Genomic DNA, 21,468 nt, shown 5'->3' on the forward strand with positions numbered 1-21,468 from the left:
TTACCATATAACACCTAGAATAGTTTGTTTGGATCAAAAAAAATCATTATAATAATTTATTTATAGGAAGTCAAAGATTCCGCAGTACAGGACAATCGTTACAGATATAACATAAATGACATGACATATATTAAGCATGAAGAATTCATGGAAACAGTTAAGCATAATAAAATTACATGAATACAATTATACATGATATCAGGTACAAGTAGGTTCAATATAATATACAAATAGAGAGTAAGGAATGTTCGAACAGTTACAGATATTGGCACAAATTCTGTGGATGTGAGTAAACAGCATAAGCACTCACGTAAAATTCAGCAAAAGACATGACAAGGGACATACGAGGTAGACGGACAGTGGGCGAACATGAGGAAGTAAGGACCATGCTTGTGAGGTCTTACATTGTAGTGGTGAGCATTACAAGAAGGCTTTTACACTGCATCATCTAGACTTGAATGTGCATACAAAGGGGCTCTTGCTGAGTTGAATGCAATTTTATTTTTTTTGGCTTATAATATGCATTTTTTACTTGTTCACAAGCTCACACAGCTCTAGTTTTGGAAATAGTGTTTTACCTTGTCTGTAAATTATATTTGAAATACATACTATTATATGCATTGTAAGCTCTGATTGTTCCAACTCTTTTCCTTGCCTTAGTTTTGAGTTTTAAAAAATGACCATCTAAAAGACAAGTATTACCCTTGGAATTTGTCTCCAAACAGATAAAACAAAACTAAAAAGTAAAAAATGGAAATCTTTTCACCATATACTTACATTAGTTTAATGCTGTTACAGGTTAACTACTATAGACTTGGAAATTTTGTATTCAAATTAGATGATCATGTCCAGCAAATTATTAAGTTTGTGTTTATTAGAGATTCAGTGGCTTAAAATCATTAAAAATAAACTCTTTATCTGTTACTAAAATGTATATTTTATGTTTTACATAACTGTCCGTAAAATGACATAAAGAGAGTACATAGCTTTAGATGCATATTAAATAGACAAAGTAAATGCATAGTATTTTGTGTTACAGCATAGTGACATATTTCAAAATCACATGGAAGAGTTAATGAAATAACTTTAAAAAAAATATATTACAACATTACAGTTGGGCAAGACAATACAGTGCTCAGCTACTTTATGCAATTTATTACAATTATATATTTAATTTGAACTTGTCAATCATATGTGTTATTTAAATGGCTTTGGCAACATTTCCTTTTTTTTGTTACGGTTGATACACTATTGCAAGCTTTCTGCTCTTCATAGTCAGTATGGTGAAGGGAATGGATGAGTTACCGATGCATAAGTATTATGGAATATGTATGTACATTTTCTACAGCACATGAAACATTTTCCTTTAGTGAGTGTTGCCTACATGCTTGTTGTGGATTAGTGGCTGGATGAGACTCAGGAACCTGGATACAGGAGTAATGGTGCCATTTATTTTGCTCTTCTAGCAAATAATTTCACAAGTTTTCTAGGTATTTGGTAAACTGACCACCTACACCAAGGGGTAAATGTATGAAATGTATGAAAATGCACATTTTGCAAGTCACCGAATATCAGGGACTTTGCCACTATAAATTCCCCCAGGGCTACATTACATATAATAATCTCATTTAGGGCAGATACCTATAAACCTCTCTTTGAAAATCCTTCTACTGATTTGCACTAATTATTAGTATTTTTATTATTATTTTCTATATTAAAGAAACTCTGGTGACATAACAATTTGTTTTTCCTGCATGAAAGAGCCATTTAATCTCTTAGTCTTAGCTCATGTGTTTACATGCTATGGCACCCAAAACTATAGCTCTGCATTTGAACACAAGACAAAGGTAATACATAATTTTTTTTAAAAAATGTGTTGCAATTTTTAAAAAAAAGTCCACTTACGGTTCCCCTGTAAATGATAAAAGACATAGAAAAAGATGTACATGTTGTGGGTTAAATTAACTTTGTGAAAGTAGCTAATGGAAGAACCTTAAAAGAAACACATTTTCACTCCTTTTTCCAGTCTATTGCCCATACATTTTAAATGTAGTGGTGCAGTTTTGGCATGGACCTCTGGTTTCAAGAGGTTTAAAGGATAATTAATTAAAGATAAATCACTCAAAAATAAATTCTGAAGTCTGGAAGTTGGATACAGGGACAAAGTTATGACATCTTAATTTTTAGGAATAAATTACCATACATATTTGATGTGGGTATACATATCGGCATTGTTGGTGTGCAAATAATAATAATATTATTACACTTTTAATGCAGTATTGGTGCATAAATTGCACAGTTTACAACAGCCATATTATTTCTTGTAATTTCAAAGTACAGTTCAAGTGACAAGCATAGTAGGGCTCAATACATTTTATTAACAGTTGCAAGCATATATCAGTACTATCCAAAATCCAATACCCAGCATATTATACCAGCCTTATTTTAATAGGATAGAAAAAATCGACTTATATCCAGTCAAAGACCAAAAACCATCCATTGTTTACTGTACTGTGCTGTCTCACCTCATATTGTAATTTTATTTGTCCCTGTGCGGCGCTACGGACACCTATGGGCGCCCTATAAATAAAAATTAATAATAATAATAACATGGTGGTACGTATGTTATAAATATATTCATAATACATAATAGAATTTTGACCAATACTTGTTTTGAAATGTATTAAGTCATAATATTTGATATTGTATTAAACTTGGAATATATCAGAAAGAAACATTCTAATAAATTTATTTCAGAAATAACGTTTGTAATACATTGATGTGGTAAACAAGTCAATAATGGTTTGTTTAGTATGAACTCATCTGCCTCATCTCTTGTTTGATACACAGACAAGCAGTTCTTCTTGATCATTTTAAACACAGTTTGCCACTGCTCGATCTGCTGGACATCCCACAGTTTCCCACTTCTTAAAGTGTATTAAGATAAACAACTATAACCCAGCAGGTGGGTCTGGTAATTTCCAGTATTACACGGCTATAAAAGATATCTCTAAAAAGAACCAAGAAACACAATAGTTTTGGAAAACAAGGTAATAGGAATTTTAGACAAAAGCAGGTCAAAGAATATTCAGAGTATTTAATCCCTGAAGCCTTTTGCTGCAATAACAAGTACATTTTGTTCCGAACATTTGCATAATACTTTATTTTAATGCAAACTTTGGAACTAGACATAAAAAGACAGACAATAGATTGCTTTGATATATGCATGAAACCTAAAAGTGTTCCAATGATTAAAAAAAAAATACCTTCAGCAGAAGCACCCAATAAGTTACTTAATCCTATATGGTAATGTTCATATGATGCTAAGGTAGGGCTTTCACAGTATGCGGTTCTCCCAGGACAGCTAAAAATCAGTATATCTAAGTGATTATTGCTTTACAGACACCCACTGATCCTAGAACATCAAAACTAATAGGAAAAGACATTCAGGGGAGGTCTGTCAAACTTTAGCCTGGGGTTAAGACTCAACTCAGCAGCCTATTAGGAATATTTTAAAGGAAAAAAAATGACTACAGGTCCTGGACCACAGGTTGCCCAGTGAACCAGTCCAATGTAGCCCACTATGGTACCGGCCTTGGGACAGATGCCCCCAGCCCAGTCAGCCCCTGAAGGAAAAAAAGGCTTATATGGGACAATCATTTCATTCTACATGGATAAGAAAAAATGCAGCAAATTTATCAAGGTGTATAAAAATATAAATATTAAAATAGTTTTAGATCTTTGGCAAGTTTTAGGCCAATGGCTAGGTATAAATGTGTGTTAAAGCTAGTTTTAAGACAATAGTTAAAAAAAAGAATGTAAGCAAAATGGACCCGTGAGCACACACTTTCAGGCAATTGATTGATTTGTTCAATTTCAGTGTTGCCTGCAGTGTTCACAAGTGTTAGCACTTGATAAAATATAATGAAAAAAATAATAAATAAACATAATTAATCACTAAGGGGAGTGCTCATCAAGTTCACAGTACACAATGATGCAGGGAAGCTTTGAGAATAATCTAATGCTCTGCTAAAAACAAGGACAAAGTGGGAGGTTTTATCTATGCTTTTACTAAGCACTGTTTTTCAATGCCCATGTACAAACCCTAAAGAATAAGGATTAAGATTGAGATTAGCTATAGAATAAATTTAAATTTATCATGCTATTTTTATTTTTTTATATCTTTTTACATGACATGACAAAGGAGACCTTATGATCTTCCCTATTAAATGTATTAACTTTGGGCTAACAATGCTTTTTAGTCTTATTGTAACCTTTTTACCTTCCAGTTAGGCCTTGGGCCATTACTCCTGCTTGTTTTTTGTTTACTATTATTAATGTTATACACCTCTGTAGCATCTCCTATATAACTAATTTGTTTTGCAACTTCATTGAAAGTGGTTGGTCTTGGAAATTGAGAGTGGTTTTGAACAATACCATACCAAGCTTATGGATTCTATCATTTCCACTCCTTGCTTTATTAGTGTGCCAGAGGCAATTAGCTATAGGGTCTCTTGCAAGCAGTTCTCTCTAACTTTCTGCTTAACGACATTGTTGACATTGTATATAAATGTATCTCCCTGAGTTGCTAAATATGTTAGTGTGATACAAATAATGGATACCAATGAATAAGAAATTCCAAAGGCAAAAACTGTAACTGTCCTATAAAAACAGAGATATCTGAGTCCACAAAGAGGCAACCACTTACAAGTGACTTATACAATATGATTATGTAGCATACTAAATATGTAAAAACAGATATATGCAGTGTCCGAGTGACCAATTTAAATATAAAATTATATTTTTTGGGTAACATGAATGCCTTGCTGCTATATGATCCAAAGTCAAGACCTGAGACCAAATTTCACAGGTGATAAATTTGTGTAGAGATATGTGGAGTCTTTTTTTTTTTTTTTTTTATTTAAATAAAAGTTGAATTGTATAGCTGTGCACAAAAAATAGCAGTTTTATATATTTGAGAAAGTAATGTTGGACACTTATAACCCGAATTAACCCTTTTTTTAGCATAATTCAATGAACCCTTGTTTTTTGCAACTATTGTTACTTATCTTTTATATATGTCACAGCACAAGTCCCACGGATAAACATTGTCCCATTCCCACTAAGCCTAACATCATTATGCATAATATTATGCATATACTAAGTAAGCTCAGGAAACGAAATTTTTTTGCACACACTGCATTGGAGGTATTGCACCCTACTGAGTACCATTATTGCACAATATTTTCTTGAAGTTGTATGAAAACTTTAAAAGATGGATGAAGAGATACATAGATAGAATCACGCATACACACACTGTATATACAGCTAAACATAGTAATATCATAAATAGGCATCATTCTCAAACCCCCTCCCCTCATGTATATCACTTTTTCGAGTAACTAATAAAATGTATTTACTGCAAATATGCCTGTGGATAAATGTATCAATCATCCCATCATGTCTTTAATTACATAAATACCCATTTTAATTTGTTTTCTATATGTCTTAGTATATTGAGCTGTTATAGTGCATTCAATTTTAAGAGGCTGAAGTATCCCTTAAACATGTTTCAATGAGTCCTGGCAGTGCACGTCCCATAGGTTGAGAAATAGTGTGATATACAGTATGATATATAAACAAGCTCTCACCATGGTGTGATCCTGTCTCTTCCACTTGCCTGGATACAGCGTTTTATCTCTCTGTGCTCTACTGACTACAATAGCTTGCTCTTTCTGAGTTACATAGACACTTTATTTTACCATGAATCAGTTTCTGTATTTCATAGCTTCCATTCATGATGTTTCCCTTCTCAGTCACACGTGCACTGTTGGTAACTGAATACTGAGCACCAGCCAATCAGTTCAGTGTGCAATACACTTATGCTGAGACGAGAGACATGCTGGTAGCAGAAAAGAGAATGCATGAGAGAGATCAGACAAGAGCAGGGAAGCATGCCAGTCTGCTGGGGACTTTCTTATACTTCCAAATATTCACGTCAATGTCCTCCAACCTGTGTAACTAAATTGACACAGACGTTCCTTCTGCTTCTTACAATTAAAATAATGTCACTGAGGGGTGGGGCTCAGTTCATACATTAGAAGACAGCAAAAAGGGAAGGAAACAGATATCAAAGCCAATTTTAAAAGACCACTTATACCAATAAATTAATGTGAACATTTAAATATTGTATAATCTTAGTTGGCATTTCAGCAATTCTCTTTTGCCCAGAACTCAGGATACTTACCATACAAAAGTAGATAGATTTACCTTTGAATGCCAATGTGTACTTGTGAAGAGACAGTGCATAATAGTTAAGGACACAGCTACGATTTGCAAATTTTTTGGTGTAAAAATGTTCATCACCTACTATGTCCTATGTTTAAGATTGGGCAACTCATGTGTTTGTTCTGATCATGTGTGTTGTATTTGTTAATATAATTTGAAGGTAAATATTTAAACCAGACCCTCCACCATGCCTCCTTCCACTTGGTGTAAGTGCTCTCTACCCAAATCCCCCACCTAAGTTATTGTTGCAGTTACTTGTGCTGAATTAATTCATTGAAGAGTGAGATGATTTTTAACATCAGTTCATTAGTTCAGCACAGGTAACCTCAATAATAAATTTGGTGGCTACAGAGCATTTTGTACCAGGTGGAAGGAGTCATGTTGGGGCATCTGTTATAATGAACTGTGACTTAACTGGATTTAATTACTAATGAAGTATAAATGTGCAGTAAATAATTGCAACCAAAAAAGTTGAGTTCATTATCTAAATTGCACTAGATCACTCAAAGCTAATGTCTGATAGGCTGTAATGGACTATGCTGTACATTGGCACTTTTTTGTCAATAATCCTTGATGTGTCCAGTGTTCAGGCCATCAGCGAAGAGATTTCATTGTATATATGACTTTCTTTTGTCTCTTAATTACTGTGTACATATCACATAGAGATCACAGGGAAATATAAAAAATCCAATAAAATAATCTGCAAAAAGGATTGTTATGATCAATATGGTTGATATACTGTACTTATCAATGCTCTACAAGTGCAAAATATGCTTTATTTCTATTTAAATGTTTAGTAGAGCATTGGATAAAATACACATACAACTAATAACAAGAATAAAAGTTGCCATAGTATTTGGTATATGTAACATGTGCCACTTTGGGCCATAGAGCCCAATGGATTAGGAACTGTAGTATTCAAATGATCTTGCCAAAAAGGAGAGTATTTGCTTTACTTGACTAACCAATTACATTTGAATGATTAATCCCTACATTAAGACTTATATGGGAGATTTGTACTCCACATGTGATTACATCACTATACACAAAACTAGTAAAATGTCTCAAAAAGCAAATAAAGTGAGAATAGAAATCAGTGCTCATTCAATTAATTACTATAAACAAAATAATTTACTTTTTAAACAAGAGAATGAAACAGCCTATGTAAGGACTAATTATCTAAACATGACATTAGCATAATAAAAATATAACATTTTAGGTACCAAAGGGCCTATTTTGATCACACTATCCTCCATCCAAGGAAAGTGTTAACTCTCCTTAACAAAGTAGCTGTACCTAGATTCCTATTCCTTTCATACAGCCTGCTACTGGCTTCTGTCCAGCTCTTTAACTTCACCTGCCATAAAATGCGGTCAGAAGATCGATTAAAAACTACAGAGAAAAACTGTCAAATTACCCAAGCAAGAAATCACTAAACAGCAAAGCGGTCAGAACAATACAGAGGGAGGTTCAATGTCATCTGGAGTACAGCATGATCAGACATAGGCTGTGATTAATAATTCCAGCATAAAACTATAGCTCATCTTAGATAACAAGTTTTCCCTGAAGCAAGACATCATTTAACCTACCTTTTAGCAGAATACATACGTTGGATGCACTAGCTGGCACAGTTGGTTAAAGGGATAATGCAAGAAGTGTTAGAGCGGACTTCAGGTGAACTTCAGCCTTCAAAAGCAAGCAACATGTTTAGAACTTTACAGTTCCACCCCTTTTTGACAGTTGTTGATGGAGATCAATTAAAGAAGATGCTGCATGTATTCTGTATGAGGGATATTTCCTATTTTCAGTTTGTTTTACATCCTGGTTTGTGAGTATCCTGCCCCTCCTGCATGTATTGTACTGCTGCCTGGCTGCACTTCGACTCTGGTGCAGTGCTGGTGTTAAGTATGAAGGTGTTGTGTCAGGAGTTCTCACTGAAGGTAGGAGGAGGGGAAGACATCACAGGGTGGGAAGGGTGTGGGTGTCACAGCTCCCCCCTTCCTTGCCGTGCATAGGGGCTGGCACCCAGCAGCAAGGCAGCCTGAGGACTGCAATGTAAGGGGAAGGATTTCAGATCAGAAGCCAAATGACAAAACTGAAAAAGCATGAATGAGAAAATGAATGGGATTATTTGGTAATAAAGTAGAGCTGGTCAACGGATCAGTTCATGTTTTTTCCTTGCAAATGGTATAAAACATGATCCTGTGCTGAAGACTCTTGTGGAGCTTTCCCTGCATCGCATATATAATTCCTTTCATAATGCTGTATACCTCTGTAGTATAACAGTATTTTGCTTTTTTTAATGGCTGGAAAGATTAAACTGGTGCTGGAGCTGCTGAACATGTTATGTTTGTCACAACATTCACTAACGTCACATGCACACCTGTAATTTATATGCACAGTAATAAAGAAAATTATTTTCAGGTACTAATATGCTTGTTTTACTTAAAATAGATGTGTGTGTGTGCAGGATTTCCTCAAAGTAAGCTAAATAGCCTTTGAATATATTTATGATAATAAATGCTTATGCTTATTTAATAACAGTGTATTAACTTTAAACACACGACCGAAGCTAGTACTGGCTCAGCTCTGTTTCTGATAAAGAGTGTCATCAGACACAATAATAAGTACTAACTACAGCTGAACACATGTCCTGCATTTTGTTCTGAAGATGAATTTGAGTATTCGGACCAGTAATTCTATTTTCATACAATCATTTTTTCTAATTTTAAAAATAACTGTTGTCTTATAAAGAACATGAATCATTGAGGATTCAGCTGTAACTTTGAATAATTGGAATCATTCACTTTTCATGCATTGTTCAAGTGTGCCCAAAGCACTCAGCATATATTACACACATTTCCCATTAAAGAGTGTCTGCAGGGACGATCAGAAATGAACCTATTTATGATACAGTCCAGTGACACCTTAAATAACCATAATATGTATCCCTTACTCAATAATTATTCATTAGCAATAAATGACACACTGGCACTAGTAATTATTAGATATATTAACAAGTTATATTTTTGACTTTTGCAGCAAGAAAGCTTGTATTATTTAAATGAATTCTTTCAATGTCACTGCTTCCTCAAAAAGAGCTGCCCAAGACAGCTTTTTTGCTTTTTTGCTTCATTATACCTATGTTAGAGGTGCAAATAGTTTCACTGAGAACAATATTAAAAAGTACTGATAATATACATGTTAAGGGTTCTCTACTAGTTTGAATTTCTAATCAGTTACATGTTCACAAAATAAAATCCTATTATAAAAACAATATTGCCTGTCTTTGCTTACCGACAAATAGTCCAAGAATAACATGAAAGAGAACTTGTGTGCCACTCACCCCACAAAACATGCATGCAAGTCAGTTTTTTTGACAGTTTCAAACTGGTGGTTTCAGACTCTTTCAGGTCATTGTCACACTTGACATGTCCTGACCTGGGTTGACATAATGAGTAATTGAATGACTCATCAAATTCCTCCCACCATGCTTCCATTGTTGAAATAAAACAAGTGTCTTGGAGTTGTACCACAAATTAGTATTACCAGCATTAATAACTATATATTCTCTGTGTCCGCTTTATTAGTTATACCTGCTCATTAATGCAAACACCTAGTCAGCCAATTGTGTGGCAGCAACTCGATGCAGAAAAGCATACAGACATGACCAGAGGTTCAGTTGTCTTTCAGACCCAATACCAGAATGGGTAAGAAATATGACCTACACAATATTCTCTAGCGTTTACAGAGGATGGTGAAGAACACAAAAAACATCCAACGGCTCAGTAGGCAAAAAAAACCTTTGGCAATGAGGTCCGAGAAGAATGACAAGATGTTAGGGCTGACGGCAAGTATCATAAACTTAACAGAGGTCTTCACCTATAGCAGCCGTCTTTCCTGTAGACCTGGTTGCGCTCACAGGTACTTGGATGCCCCCAGGTCTTTAGCTCAGAGTAGTACAAGTTTATAACCTTACCGTAGCATCTGCAAGGGCTGGGTGGTAGAAACAGCGGAGTCCAAAAAGGGCCGAGGTTAAATGGTATAGCAAGCAGCGGTAGAGAGGTCCAGGCAGAGGTCAGGGCTGGTGGCAAATGGCGTATCCAGGTAACAGGCAGAGATCAGGGTCACGAGCAATCCAACAGTCCAGTAAGCAAGCCAAGGGTCATACACAGCAGAGTCAATCCAAATAGAAATAACAGAGGAGCAGAGAAAGGAGCAGGTAAGTATACTGAAAATAGGAACTATAATCGGCATGGAGACTAATATACAAGGGCCAATGAAGTTGGAGGGGCAAGGCTAATAATCATTACCCACCTGGGAATGAGTCCTGACGCGGGCCCGGCTGGCCAGCCGGCCGGGTCGCAGTGTTGATGAGAGGAGCGTCCCAACCATCGTCATAGCGACCGGGGCGTCACTTCTGGTTTCCACCCCGGCTGTGAGCGCATTCAGCTCTACGGGAAAGGTGGCTGCTATAGGTGAAGACCTCTGTTGACGGAGCTAAAGCGAGTAACGACGATGCCTAAGCCGCCGCAGCTCGTAACAGTACCCCCCCTTGAGGAGTCAAGGAACGCCGACAACCTGGTTTCCCAGGGAAGTGATCGAAAAAATTCCTTTAGCAACTTGTCAGCATGAAGATGTCTTTGCGGCACCCAAGAACGTCCTTCTGGGCCATAACCCTTCCAGTGGACCAGAAAGCGAATCTGTCCTTGAATCTTTTTGGAGTCGAGGATTTTTTCAATTATGAACTCTTTGGGGTAAATGTATTAACCTCTGGTTTCTTCAACTCCCGCGAGTTTGGCGTCTTCGGCGCTTAAATTTAAAGCGGCGCTGCCTTGTAAAGGGAGTTGAAGAAACCGGAGGTTAATACATTTACCCCTTGGCGTCCTTTGACTGACGGGTTGAGCCTATGGACCTGTTGTGACCTGAATTTATGAGACCATGTAACGGGTTTGAGTAAGGAGCAATGGAAGGTATTGGGAATCCTGAGTGAAGGAGGCAGATTCAGTCTAAAGGCTGCAGGGTTAATATGCCTTGTAATGGCAAAAGGTCCAATGAATCTGGGACCTAATTTTTTGCAGGGTTGTTTGAGTCTTATGTTGCGTATGGAGAGCCAGACCTTATCACCAACTTTAAAGGAGTATCATCCACGATGCAGGTCAGCATAATGCTTGGACTTGAACGAGGCTTGTTTGAGGGCAATATGAACTGTCTTCCATATCTGTGAGAGATGGGCAGTGGAGTAATGAGCACCCGGGAGGGCACCGGAGCAAACAAATAGTTGGACCGAGGATGGAACCCAAAGTTACAGAAGAATGGAGTCACCAGAGTGGAAGAGTGACATGCATTGTTGTAGGCAAACTTTGCCCATGGAAACAGGGTGGCTGTCGCACGCTGCTCATTTGGCTTCCACAGACAAAGACTGAGACACTCACAGGTGTCTCATTAACAGACTTCAAACCTCCAAGTTCTGATCTGCACAGGTGCAGACTGATTACCTGTCTACTTCTAATTAAGATTCCTATTGGTTCCTGCGTTGGCTCCAGACTTGAAAAGGCACTTCCTTCCTTTCCTCTGGGCCTGTTGATCATGTTACCAGTCTGATTAGGTTCCTACCTACTCTGTGAGCTCTCACCTGGATCGTCAGTGCCTTGCTGTGTTGCTGTTAAAGACCATACAGATCAAACTGCAACTGTCTCTGCTGTGTACTACTCCACAGACTATTCAGCTCATGCTGCAACTATCTCTGCTGTATGACACTCCACAGGTCATATCATCAAGCTGCTTGTTGTTCTTTTCTCTGGCTGAACTGTTCATGTATTATTGAAAGCATTAAGGCATTATTTGGTTCCTGATTGCTGCTGCATCTATTGTGCATATACTGCTACCTGGACAGTTAATCTCTCCTCTGATGCGGGCTGCTCAACTGTGATACCATATACCTGCTGCCTTATTCTTTCCACCTTATTGCTGGACTGTGCATTCAAAACCATATCTAATTATATGCTGATTGTTCATATTGCATATAATATTGCTGGTGGCTCAGCCCACCTTGTACTACGCTCCTAGTGTGTGTATGTATATATATATATATATATATATATATATATATATATATATATATATATATATATATATATATACATACATATATCAAGACTTTCCTGTATATTCATCCAGTCATCATTAAACCTCTAATTGTACTTTTATCCTGCATCTGGCATATATTTGAACCTCAGGCTATCTTTACCACTTACCAGTGTATTACCATATTCTCACTCCCCGAGGATCTGTTCCCACAACATCTATGAACAGATCCAGAGTCCAAAATACTAAACCGTGACAGTGGCCCAGTCATTATGGCACTTAGTCACATACAGGCAATGAAATTGCTCAAGGGACTTGTTAACCCTTTCAGTTTGTCCGTTGGACTGTGGGTAATATCCTGAAGACAAGGAGAGTTTTATTCCCAGCCGGGTACAGAAAGCTTTCCAGAAGGAAGCGACAAATTGGGAGCCACGATCTGAAACGATGTTGATGGGAAGTCCATGAGCCGGAAAACGTGTTGGATAAACAAGGAAGCTAAAGTTCTGGCGCATGGCAGTCCTGTAAGCTGAATGAAGTGGGCCTTCCTACTAAACCAGTCAACGATTACTAAGATGGTGTTGAAAGCCGGTGTTATGTTCTTGCCCTTAGATTTGCCCTCATTCAAGATGGCCGTGATTGCCTAATAAAGTTTCCATCTTGGATCTCTGATATGAACTTGCCCTTACAATAGCCCTTATCCAAGATGGCCAGAACTGTCTCAGGAAGATTCCATCTTGGATCTCATTTCCTGTTTGGGCCTAGAAAAGGCACTTCCTGTTATGCAGCCTTTGCTCGAGTATTGTGTTTGTGTCTGAACCAGATGCTTCCACAGAACCTTGCTCCCTTGTGATCCGGAATACAATTACTTGGTACCTCTACAGGATATTTATCCTGTTAATACTTTGGACTTGCTTGCTGGACATTTAAGATTTATTTCTGTATCAAAATAAATCCTGTTTACTACAGTACTACCTGGCTATTGGGTTCCGTTTGTAATACCAGAAGTGTGACAGGATACTCGAGCCCAAAATGACGGAGCCCGCCGGGTCAGAACCCTCTGCTTTACAGCGACTTTCAGATCTGAGTTTCCACATGCATTCTGCTTCAAGACAACTGCAGGAATTTCATGCAAAATTTCAAGAACTGGAGACCCAGTGTACAAATAATTTTCAACTGCAAAATCAACACGTAACTGAGTTGAAAATAAATGTTCATGAACTCAAAGATCAAATAGCTCTACAAAATGGAGTTATTACAGAACTACAGGTGCGGCTTCAAGAAGTTAATACTGTAGCACCTTCAGCTGCAGTACATCAGCCCACACTCCCACTACCTCCGGCTCGATTCTCAGGTGATCGTAAAAAATACAGAGGTTTTATTAATCAATGTAATATGCATTTTGATTTACATCCTACTTATTTTTTGACTGATGTACAGAAAGTACGTTGTATTCTTTTATTGTTGAAAGATGATGCCTTGGCATGGGCTTCTCCTTTGATAGAAGCAAAAAGTCCCATATTACAAGATCTTTCTAATTTTATGGATGCAATGAACCAGATATTTGATGATCCAAATCAAAGTGCTACTGCTGAGTCAGTTCTATTAAAGATGCGTCAGGGAAGACGTTCAGTGGCTGAATACACCTCTGATTTCCGAAGATGGATCTTGGACACAGATTGGAATTCGGCAGCTGAGCTGTCTGTTTATCGAAAGGGGTTATCTGAGTTCATTAAAGATGAATTATCTAGAGCTGATGCACCCACTGAATTTGAAGCCTTTGTTAAACATTGTATTCATATTGATGCTCGTCAAATGGAGAGGAAACAAGATAGATGGGGTTCCATGTGGACTCGTCCTAATTATCCAGAACCAGCAATATCAAATTACTCTGGAACTCCTGCAACACAACAGATTGAGGAGTCTGAGCCAATGCAAATAGATACCATTCGCAAACAGATTTCTATTGAAAGAAGAGATCAACGACGAAAAGAAAATCTCTGTTTGTATTGTGGTAAATCTGGACATTATGTATCTAATTGTTCTCAACGACCTCGCAAGACAGTTGCTACATTAATGGAACCTAAAGACTCTGAACAGGAATCTATTATTTCATGCTGCTCACATCAACTGAATGCTATTATTCCTCAAATATCTTCACTGTCTACATTTGAGAGAGAGAACAGAAGAATAAAGAATCATTTTTCAATACCAATACAACTTGAGATAAACTCTCAACTTATTTCAACCATGGCAATGCTGGATTCAGGAGCCAATGGTAATTTCATGGATATAGATTTTGCTAAACAAAACCATATAGTATTTCAAGAAAGAAAGACTCCTGTATTGATGGAGACAGTTGATGGGTCCCCTCTGAATTCTGGTCCCATCACACATGAGACAGAACTTATGTCCCTGATGATAGAACCCAATCATAAGGAGGAACTCACTTTTTTTCTCATCTCTTCTCCAAATTTTCCCATAATTTTGGGTCTCCCTTGGTTCACTAACAATAACCCAGCCATTAACTGGGAGTCTCAAACCCTAACGTTTCAAGAGCCTATCAGTGTGGCCCCACTTGCACAAGAAGAGAATCAGATCTCAGTGTCCCCCTCTTCTGGGGTGGAACAATTGGCTGTTCAACATCAGGATTTTGCAGATATCTGTAACAAACAAAATGCTGACAAATTACCACCCCATTGACCATATGATTGTCCCATTGATCTATTACCTGGGGCTGCTATTCCTTTTGGTCGGATTTATTCATTAGCTGATCCTGAATTAAAAACGCTAAAGACTTACCTGGAGGAAAATGAAACTAAAGGTTTTATACGTCCTTCAAGATCTCCAACAGGGGCTCCTATTTTTTTTGTAAAATATAAAGATGGATCTTTGCGGCCATGCATTGATTATAGAGAATTAAATAAAGTTACTATAAAGAACAGATATCCACTTCCTCTCATCCCAGAATTATTGGAAAGACTGCAGACAGCAAGTATTTTCACAAAGCTTGATTTAAGAGGAGCGTACAACCTAATACGCATTCGACCAGGTGATGAATGGAAAACGGCTTTTCGAACAAAATATGGACATTATGAGTACCTCGTGATGCCGTTCGGGTTATGTAATGCCCCTGCTACTTTCCAACATTTTATAAATGATGTCTTTCGAGATTTGCTTGATCTGTTCATTGTTGTATATCTTGATGATATCCTTATATTTTCTAATTCTTTACCAGAACATCAAGAACATGTTCGAATTATTTTACAACGGCTACGTATAAATCAATTATACATCAAGTTGGAGAAATGCGAATTCCATCGTACTCAAATAAAATTTTTGGGTTACATTATATCCCCTTAACGACTGTGTATGGATCCCTGTAAAGTGCATGCTGTGGTAGATTGGCCCATACCTAAAAACGTCAAAGATGTGCAACGATTTATGGGCTTTGCTAATTTCTATCGATGTTTTATAAAGGACTTTTCTGGAATTGCTGCCCCCATTACTCAGCTCACAAAAAAAGTTTCCTCCTTTCAGTGGTCACCAGCAGCTGATAAAGCTTTTTCCATTTTGAAAACGAAGTTCACGTCAGCTCCTATATTAATTCATCCTGATCCTACACTCCCATTTGTTTTGGAAACTGATGCATCGGATTCAGCTATAGGAGCAGTAATTTCACAAAGAGTAGGAGAAAAATTGTTACTTCACCCCTGTGGTTTTTATTCAAGGCAAATGACTGCTCCTGAAAGAAACTATGATGTGGGAAATAAAGAACTTCTTGCCATTATAGCTGCTTTTTCAGAATGGAGACATCTTTTAGAAGGTGCATAGCATCAAGTGATAGTCCTCACCGATCACCGGAATTTGGAATTCCTTAAATCAGTAAAAAGATTATCTCCCCGACAAGCTCGATGGGCTCTCTTTTTAAGCCGTTTTGATTACCTAATTTCCTATAGACCTGGATCGAAGAATGGAAAAGCTGATGCCCTCTCAAGAGCATATGCGGAGAATCCTCAACAGGTAAAGCCTGTTCAAAAAATAATTCCTGATTCAAATTTTTTGGGGGTCATTTGTACAACTGAGTTATTAACAGAGATCAAGAATGGATATGATATGGATTCTACCCTCATGAATCCTCCAAAAAATGTTAAATTATCTTATGACCACAGAGTCTGGCATATGGCACATCAAATATACGTTCCAGAAAAAGCACGGTTAAAGGTCATGCAACTATTCCATGACTCTAAATTAGCAGGCCATAAAGGACTTCAGAAAACTCAAGAACTGTTAAGCCGTTCATTCTGGTGGCCCAACTATAAGGAAGATGTAGCAAAATATGTATCCTCTTGTACAACGTGTGCCAGATTTAAGACTCCTCGTGCTTCTCCTTTTGGACTACTACAACCTTTGCCAATACCTACACGTCCATGGGATTCCATTTCCATGGACTTTATTGTAGAACTTCCGAGATCTAAGAATATGACCACTATCTTTGTGGTAATTGACAGACTGACAAAGATGGCTCACTTAATACCCTGCCAGGGTACCCCTACAGCAAAAGAAACAGCCGACTTACTTATAAAATAAGTTTTTCGTTTGCATGGCGTTCCTAATGATGTGGTGTCAGACCGAGGTGTTCAATTCACATCACGATTTTGGAAACAGTTTTGCAAATCCCTTGGCATTGTGGTGAACTTGTCCACTGCATTTCATCCACAGTCAAATGGACAAACGAAGCGAACAAACCAAACACTTGAGCAATACCTCAGATGTTATATTTGTCACCTACAGGATGATTGGGTTGATATCCTCCCCATGGCTGAGTTTGCATACAATAATTCTCAACATTCATCTACAAGATTTAGCCCTTTCTATGCTAATCTAGGATATCATCCAAATATTTGTCCCAATCTACCTTGTGACTCTCCAATTCCTGCTGTGGAAGATAGACTGATTATTATGCAAAGTAATCTTGAATTATTAAAAGAGACATTGAAAACTGCTCAAGAAAGATATAAACGTGATGCTGACAGATCACGAAGGGCTGCTCCAACTTTTAGTATTGGTGATGAAGTATGGTTGTCAACTAGACATTTAAGAATGAAGGTACCATCTGCTAAGTTGGGAAGTAAGTTTATTGGTCCATATAAGATCATTGCACAGATTAGTTCAGTGGCTTTTCGATTGGATCTTCCTGATTCCATGAAGGTACATCCTGTTTTTCATGTATCATTACTAAAACCTTCAGTTAAGAATCCATTTCCTGGTCGCTCTTTGCCTCCTCCTGAGCCAATTCAAGTTGATGAGCATGAGGAATTTATAGTCGAAAAGATCCTGGACTCTCGTATGTTTCGAAATCAATTACAGTATCTGCTACGTTGGCAGGGATATGGGCCAGAAGATGACTCTTGGCAATCTGCAAAGGATGTTCATGCCCCACTTTTGGTAAAAGCATTTCATCAACAGCATCCTGGGAAGCCTGGTCCTAAGTCGTCCAGAGGACGTCGTTGAGAAGGGGGCATCCTGTTATGTTCTTGCCCTTAGATTTGCCCTCATTCAAGATGGCCGTGATTGCCTCATAAAGTTTCCATCTTGGATCTCTGATATGAACTTGCCCTTACAATAGCCCTTATCCAAGATGGCCAGAACTGTCTCAGGAAGATTCCATCTTGGATCTCATTTCCTGTTTGGGCCTAGAAAAGGCACTTCCTGTTATGCAGCCTTTGCTCGAGTATTGTGTTTGTGTCTGAACCAGATGCTTCCACAGAATCTTGCTCCCTTGTGATTTGGAATACAGTTACTTGGTACCTCTACAGGATATTTATCCTGTTAATACTTTGGACTTGCTTGCTGGACATTTAAGATTTATTTCTGTATCAAAATAAATCCTGTTTACTACAGTACTACCTGGCTATTGGGTTCCGTTTGTAATACCAGAAGTGTGACAGCCGGATGAGTGAGTCAATTCCACAATGAAGTCCATGGATATGTGTGTCCATGGTTTAACTGGAACTGACAGCGTCATGAGAGGGCCTGCAGGAATGCTGCGAGAAGATTTGTTCCTGGCACAAACAGCACAGGACAAAACAAACTCCCTGGTATCAGCAGACAAGGAAGGTTTACCAAACCGAACAAGATAAAAGTTCAATTGTTTTGGATACTCCAGGATGACTTGGGGTTTTACTGTTATGACATTCGGTGAGGACCGTATTCCTCAGATGATCTGGTACAAACAACCTGCCCACAGGAGTCACTGGAGGGGCCAAATGCTGAAAGTCCTGAAGAATCGTGCCTAGATCGTGGGTCAGGCCTAAAATAATATTGGATGCAGGGATAATAGAGGAAGGTTCCAGGAGAGGAAGATGTGAGGCAATGAAGCTGCAAGACAAGGCATCTGCTTTGGTGGTTTTGGACCCTGGTCGGAATGTAATAATGAATTTAAAATTGGAAAAGAAGAGGACCCACCGGGCTTGTCAGAAATTTAAGGTCCTAGCTGATTGGATATTTTTATGGTCTGTATGTACAGTGATTACATGAGCTCCCTCAAGCCAGTGCCGCCATTCTTCAAAGGCCCACTTAACTGCCAATAACTCCCAATTACCAACATCATAGTGGACTTCTGCTGAGGAAAATTTTCAGAAGAAAAATGCGTAGGGATAAATTTGTAGTCGTAGGGATCTTTTTGTGAAAGGATAGCACCAGCTCCTATATCAGAGGCATCTACATCGACAATGAATGGCAGTTCAGGATTCGGATGTCGTAGGACCGTGCAGAGATAAAAACATTCTTTAGTTACTTGAAGAAAGTCAGAGCTGAGGGAGACAAATTAGTGGTATTGGCCCCTTTATTTGCTAAGAGCTGTGATGGGTGTCACTAATACTGAAAATGAACGGATGAGTCATCTGTAGTAGTTAGCGAAGCCTAAAAACCTCTGAATGGCTTTTAGATTGGTAGGCCATATCCAGTCTAGGACTGCCTGGACCTTACTGGGGTCCATAGAAAAGCCGCTAGGGAAGATAACATATCCCAGGAACGTGACTTGGGTAACCTCAAAGTCATATTTCTCCAACTTAGCGAAGAGGTGATGCTGACGTAGTTTGAGGAGTACCTCCCTGACGTTTTATCGGTGAAGTTCTAGAGATTTGGAGTAGATTAGGATGTCGTTGAGATAGACCACGACGAATTTTCCCAAAAAGTCTCACAGAACATCATTGATTAAATCTTGAAACATAGCGGGGGCGTTACATAAGCCGAAAGACATGAACAGATATTCGTAATGACCTTTGTGAGTGTTGAAGGCAGTCTTCCACTCATCCTCCTTTCTAATCCGTATCAGGTTGTATGTCCCTCTCAAATCTATCTTGGAAAATATAGTGGCCTGCTTAAGCTGATTGAAAAGAACAGAGATGAGAGGTAACGGGCAGGTGTTCTTTACTGTAATTCCGTTTAGGCCCCGATAGTCAATGCGTGGTCTAAGACTTCCGTCCTTTTTAGATACGAAGAAGAAATCAGCTCCTACTGGGGATTTAGATGGTCTGATATATCCCTTTAGTAGGTGCTCCTCTACATATTCCTCCATAGTATTGGTCTCAGGAATGGATAGAGCATACAATTTCCCTTTGGGAAGCTTAGAACCGGGAATGAGCTCAATAGAACAATCATAGTCAGGATGAGGAGGGAGAGAATCTGCTTCCTTCTTAGAGAGCACATCCTGGAACTCACGGTAGGGTGAAGGAAGTTTTTCACAACAAGGTAGGACAACCCAGAGAGGCAGGGTTAAACAGGTCGAAGAACAAGCCATACTCCATCGTAAGATCTCCCCCTTATTCCAGTCAATCTGAGGATTGTGGAGTTGGAGCCAAGGATGCCCCAAGATCAAAGGCATGGAGGAACATGGAAGTAGGAAGAAAGAAAGAACTTCAGAATGGAGGGCTCCAACCATAAGTTGCAACGGTGGAGTTCTGGAGGAGATTCTGCCACCAGTCAACGGTTTACCATCCAATCCGCAGACCGTAAGTCCAGATTCCAGATTCACTGAGGGAATGCCAAATGCTTTAGCAAAGTCCACATCAAGGAAATTACATGCAACACCACTATCCAGAAAAGCAGATACTGATATGGACTTGTTTCCATAGGCAATTCGGGCAGGGATTAGAACTGAATTTTTTGAAGAGACCATTTGGAGTCTTAGGCGTACCTCTTCCTTTACATCTAGGCGTTGTTGAGGCAGGTAAGTAGAAGGTGGCTCTTCTTCCCACAGTACAGACAGAGCCTCAAGGAACGTCGCCTAGATATTTCTTCTGGAGAAAGGAGATAGATTTCCAGCTCCATGGGTTCGGATGAATCCTGAGGTACAAGGTAGAAGACCGGGAGAGAGCATAGCGATGAGGAGGAGTCTTTCTCAGCTCTCTGCTCTTTGATTCTGCGGTCAATTTTGATAACCAGCTGCATGAGTGTCTCCAAGGTTGGAGAGTAGGAATACTGGACTTGGGAGTCCTTTATCTGTTCTGAGAGGCCCAAGCGGAATTGACTTCGCAGTGCGGGATCGTTCCACTGACTATCGACAGACCAACGCCTGAATTTGGCACAATATTCTTAGGCGGTACGCCGTCCTTGTCTAAGTGCTCTTATGTGTGATTCAGCCAAAGCCATCTGGTCAGGGTCATTATAAAGTAAACCGAGAGCATTGAAAAAGGCATCCACGGACTGTAGAGCAGGGTTAGCTGGGGAAAGACTGATTGCAGATCACCCTGGAGCAGGGAAATGATTATGCCAACCCTCTGCTGCTCTGAGCCTGAGGAACAGGGTCTGAGACAGAAATATAGTTTGCAGCTTTCTTTGAGACTTTGGAACTGAGTCCTATCCCCAGAAAACCATTCCAAGGTTGAAGTTCGGCTCAATTGTCGATGCCAGGGTCGCTTGTGAGGCCTTGGCGGATTCCTCTTGGGCAGACAATCTGAGCAAGAGTTACTGAACCACCTGCGAAATGGTCTGGATTTGCCGTGCTAGGACTTGAGCTGGACTAGGATCCATCACAGGTTTCTGGAATATTTTTATGGCCGGTTATTATGTTTGGGCTGATGGCAAGTATCA

At 38.8% G+C, this 21,468-nt stretch overlaps 1 long non-coding RNA gene across 1 annotated transcript in view; it reads left to right on the forward strand.

Annotated features, from left to right (window-relative positions):
* The window catches only part of LOC142104863 (uncharacterized), an 84,336-nt gene that overhangs the window by 15,199 nt on the left and 47,669 nt on the right, over positions 1-21,468 (forward strand). The gene's annotated exons all lie outside the window — the stretch shown is intronic.

Source organism: Mixophyes fleayi, chromosome 1 (assembly GCF_038048845.1).
Source record: "Mixophyes fleayi isolate aMixFle1 chromosome 1, aMixFle1.hap1, whole genome shotgun sequence".
NCBI classification, from domain to species: Eukaryota; Metazoa; Chordata; class Amphibia; order Anura; family Limnodynastidae; genus Mixophyes; species Mixophyes fleayi.